This window comes from Urocitellus parryii, chromosome 7 (assembly GCF_045843805.1).
Source record: "Urocitellus parryii isolate mUroPar1 chromosome 7, mUroPar1.hap1, whole genome shotgun sequence".
Taxonomy (NCBI): Eukaryota; Metazoa; Chordata; class Mammalia; order Rodentia; family Sciuridae; genus Urocitellus; species Urocitellus parryii.
The window spans coordinates 109,297,544-109,302,662 of NC_135537.1; the positions used below are offsets into that span (position 1 = coordinate 109,297,544).

The 5,119-nt window shown below is 52.2% G+C and overlaps 1 pseudogene; it reads right to left on the reverse strand.

Annotated features, from left to right (window-relative positions):
• Positions 1 to 1,019: 1,019 nt before the first annotated feature.
• Positions 1,020 to 4,918, reverse strand: LOC144256099 (interleukin-36 gamma-like; annotated as a pseudogene).
• Between the last annotated feature and the right edge of the window lie 201 nt (positions 4,919 to 5,119).

Genomic DNA, 5,119 nt, shown 5'->3' on the forward strand with positions numbered 1-5,119 from the left:
GTCTCAACACCTGTGAGTGCGGCTGCACCGGTCTTGCCACTTGGGATTTATTTCTTTGTAGAAAACAGATAAAGAGCTTGCAATTTTTGTAGAGATGCAAATGCCATCCATCGAGTAGGAAAGAGAGTGTCAAAAACTGCGAATTCTTGAAATGGAAGAAAAACGTCAGAAAAAGTGGCCAAATGGAAGCTGCCGGGTGCGTGCAGGACAGGGCGGAGGATGGGGTGGAGGACGGGGCCTTTAACCACAGAGGTGTGTTGTTTGAGTAAGAATCTTAAAACCTTTAAAAGAGTCTAAGCAGCAAACGTTCATGTTTATTGACATGACTTATTGACTGTAGTCACTGTGTTCAGTGGGGGACAGCATCTTCTGCCCCATGCCCTGTCATTCCTGAGGCACCTGGCAGTGTCTTTGGGTCCAGTTTCATGGAATGACCATTAAAAAATAAAAAAAATAAATAAAAAGCCACCCTCGTGCTTCAGCACGATGTGACAGTTCTAATCACTGGAGCACTGTTCATTCCTCCCAGAGTCCAAAAGCCCTTCTCCTGGTGTGTTCATCCTTCTGTAAGGTTCCCCATGGCTAAAGGTCCAAAGAATCGGGTTTCTCAGTGAAAGTTATCCTGGCTCTCCTGCTGCTCAATGCAAGAACGTCTGCTATAGCAAGTGGGTGAAAATCAGGCGTGGAGCAGGCCAATCACCTGAAAATGAGGGTGTCACTCCTCACAGGGCCTCCCATGGTCTCACACACCGTGACACCACGCACCACTTCTCAGGTGACACGCTGGGTAGCTTCTGCTAGAGAGGAGCCTTCAGCCCCAGCTGCCTGCTCTGAGTCACAGACTGCTCTTCAGTGGCCACGAGGTCAGCGCTTCTTCCTCCATAAAATGAGCTGATGACAGCAGCTAGATCACCTCTTGCGCTGGCACGGAGCAGCCCTGAGGTGACACAAAGTCCTGCTGGGAGCTCAAAATATGAAAGACAAAGGCCTCTGAGCAAGCGGCCACCTCTACGCTGAGTTCAAGCCTTTAAATTCAAATAGAAGTTAGTGTTGTTGGTGGTCCCCAGGTCGGAAGTGAGGAAGATGGGCTGGCCAACCTGGGAGGAGGCGATGAGCCAGCCTGGGAAGGCCACAGACTCAAGCTGGAGGTATTCCCATCCCGGGAGTGGTAAAAAAGGAAGGGTCTCACGGGCCCCACCTGGTTGTATAGATCCAAGATATTCTGCTCCTGAAAGGTGGGGCAGAACAGCCAAGAAGAGAAAAGGAAGTTGCTTGAAATGTTCCAAGTAACCAATAAACATCTCAAAGTTCAAGAAAGCCTTCCCCACCTGTGAGCAGGACTGGAAAGGTAAGTTTCCGAGAGCAGCAGAGTCTCCAAGTGGAATCTCACCTTCCCAACCCCACCCTCAAGTCCAGAGCAAGGAAACAAGGGTCAGGTCCACGAACCGGTGGCCGCCCTTGGATGATGAGTTGGAGCTCTTCTTGCACAAGAGACTGAGGGACAAAGATGCAAATTTGCAAAGTTGGCTAATGACCTCATTTACCAAAGCCCAATGGTGAGAGCAACTGTCCCAGCAAAGGACAGTCAGGCTGCGGGAGTGTGTCTCATGTCAATAGCTGAGCACAGGAGAAAGGTCACACATGAAAGATATGGGGTCAAATAAATCAGAGAACTTGCACGCGAGGGAGACACAGCCATCAGAAAACGCCTTCTCTGTTGCATTTAGAAATCATGTCCTATGTGTGTACGTTTCTATGGGCATTTATTGAATATTTAGGTAAAATAAGCTTTTTAATTAAATTATGCATGTGTAAGACCTCAAGAGAGACCCAGGAATGGTTCAGAATTCCAGCATCTTCCACCCTGAGTAGGGAGTTCTCAATGGGATTCCTTTACTCTGGTAATGACTTTCCATCATTCAGCCAACTCTCTGGGTGGCCAAATACCTAGGAGTCAACCTTGATATCTCCTTTGACCTCCCTCCCAACATATATACCACAGCCTGTGGACTCTACTTCCAAACACTCCGAAACTGAGCTGCTTCTGGTGCCCCCCACCCCTGCCCACACTGCTGACCAGGACATTGCCACCTCTGGCCAGGATGATTACGGTGACCTCCTAACTGTTCTCCTGGAATCTACTCCATTCCCTCTCAGCCATTCTCCACAAAGCAGCTGAGCAAGCTTTAAACTGAAATAAGGACAATAAGTAAACTCATGCTGTCTTTTGGCTTAAACTTCTTGCATAATGTTTTGTTGTACTTACCATGAAATCCACAGGAAGCCTGTCTAAACTACCCGGCCCTCGCCTGCCCCGCTACCCTACCTCTGACCTCTCCGCCAATGCTGATCTGCTCCAGCTACACCTGCCTTCTGCCTTTCGCTCAGGGATGCCGAGGTGTGCCCGCCCAGGGTCCTGATGTCCCCTGCCTGGACCCTCTGCCCCCACACCTGCCCGGCGGGCTACTCCCTGGGACTCAGGTGTCAGCTCCGAGGCCTGTTCTTAGGGAGAGCTCACTGAACATCCTGGCCAGAGTAACTCGAATCCCACCCTCTCCCACCTCATCTCGTTCCTGGGTCTCTTTCCTCATTATCATGTCACCAGCTAAACTTAGCCGAGGGACCCCTCGAGAATCGCCAGGCCTGGGCATCACTGGTCCTCGATATGTGGCAACGCCCGGCATCCTGATCAGCAGGGATCTACTACTTCACAAATGGAAGACGCCTTCTCATTTTAGACCATACCTCTTCCTCCCCCCATCAGCTCCCTGCTCACTGAGATGACGGGAGTCATCACCCGCAGCCTGGGTTCAGGGTGTCCACCTCCCGGCCTGCTTAGGACCGGGCATCGGCCCCTCCAGGGTGCCAGCTCAGGTGCCCCTCCAGCAGCTGCCTGCTCCCTGTGCCCCACCAGCCTCGCTCAGTCTGTGCCCCGGTTCTCATCAGCACCCCTACTTTCATTACCCTCATCTTTAAAAGTACAGCACGTGTCACCAGTTGACAGGGACATCAGAGGAGAGCATCCTCGGGTGACTTCCTCATTGTGTCACACTGTGGAATGTGCTTCCCAAGGATGGGTAGACGGGAGGTCCAAGAGGAGAAATATGGCACAACCAGACAGAGGACACTTGGGAAATACGGAGAACATTGGAGATTGAAGAGGGATCCTCAAGGAGAAGGCGTGGAGACACTACAGGAAGTGCTGTCGCACATGTGAAACTCAGGAGCTAGGAATCAATAGGCTCAAGAGAATGGGAACTTCTGTTTTGATTCTAAAATTAGAACCTTTTACCCAATAAAATTCTCATAAAGAAACATTGGCTGTTTAAACTGTCATTTCTGTCCGCCCCTCACCTTCAGCCACAGCCTGGGCCATTGGTCCACCTCCTCACAAAACAGACACATGTCTGGATCCTGGGTGCCCAAGTAGATGGGAACCCCTCTGCCCTGCTCGAGGGACTCAGGGTACTTGATGGGAGGATAGTGACAGTGGCTGTAAAGACAAGCAGAAGACAGGCATCGGTTTCCTTTTGAAGTTTGGAAAAATGAATGGTTCTTACAGTTCTTCCCGACTGAGAAATGGTGGTCGGCCACACCAGAGCCACCATTTGTCAACCACTGCATCCATCCTTTGCCCGTCATTCACCACCCACTCATCCCATGTGGCAGTCCCTAACCTAGAAGCTGGAGCAAACAGAGACTCAGATGCCAACCCTGCCCTTGAGACTGGGACACTTGCACTTGAACATCTGGAGATGGCCGTCTCCTATCCCAGGCCACTCCTCTGATTCTCGGAGAGCTTTGTCCACTAGCAAGCTCTGTCTCAGGCGGTGCTGAAATTTGCCTTCCTGTGGATGTCCCCACTTAGTCCCTTTAAGACACTTGAGGCCACACAGTACAAGGTACTCCTCTTGCACAGGACAGATCAGCTACCTCAGATCCCTGAAGGTGGCTCTCCCAAGCCCTAGGGGCTCCGCACCCTGCTTTCTTTAGTCTAAAACAAACCTCTCTGGCTTTTCTTGCCAGACTGGTATGAAGTCCTGCCTCTTCCAGATGAGCCCACTAAAAGCCACACTTTTGGACACATACTAATGGTACATATTTACGGGGTGCCATATGACGACTCCATGCATGTGCACAGCATGCAGTAGTGACGTGATCAGGTGATGAGTACATCCCTCCCGGTACATTGATCATTTCTTTGTGGTGACAGCAGTCGAGCCCTCTCCTCTGGCTCCTTCAGAACACATGTCATTAAATACAGTCACCCTCCTGGGCTACGGGCTGTCTGTCCTCACACTTTGACAAAAGGCCATGGGGTGAGGGGAAGGTCAGCACAGTGGACCACTCACCCGGAGTCACATTGCTGCTCCGTGGAACCATCACCAGAGTCTCTCCCTGCAGGACCCACACCTGCTGATCCCGATCAGACACCTCCCAAGTCTGAGGCCTAAGTGCTGCCGTTGGGAAGGGGGAAAATCAATGAAGGAACGTGAAAACGAAGGCTGCTTTCTTGACTCTAAAAGAAAGACCACCCAGTCTGGACTTCCATAAGGAGGAGCAGGGGTTACACCCCCAAACAGGCCACACTCACGTGACTCACCTCCCAGCCTTGCCAGCAGAGCTGTGGGCTCTGGTGAGGAGAGCAGCCCCAGTACCTGGTGTCAAGACCTGGTCACTCTTGGTGGCTGTTGCTTGGTTGGCTGAGGCCAACCCAGCACTGATGAGCAGTGGTCCCCTGCCTCCAGAATCCCCTAGCCCCAGTGGCAGGAAGGGCCATGTGGTAAGGGCCACACACAGGGAGGGACAGAAATGTTAGGGTGTCTGGAGGATACAGAGGTGATTGCTGGTGGTCTGGGCCTCAAGCACCCCATCCCAACTCACCTGTCCCATAAACTTGTCTCTCAGGGTGCATCATGGTGGTGTTGTGTCAGCCAGGCCCTGCAGGGACAGTGACAGTGACCTCAGGAGACAACCACAGGACCTCCCCAGGACACTGGTACCTCAGACGCTCGTTCTCCACTGGGAGCCGGCTGCCTGACCTGAGATGGCGCTCTGGTCAGATGGGCCACCTTCCGGGACCAGAGTTCACAGCCGCCTCAGGGAGGGGAGCTGGCAG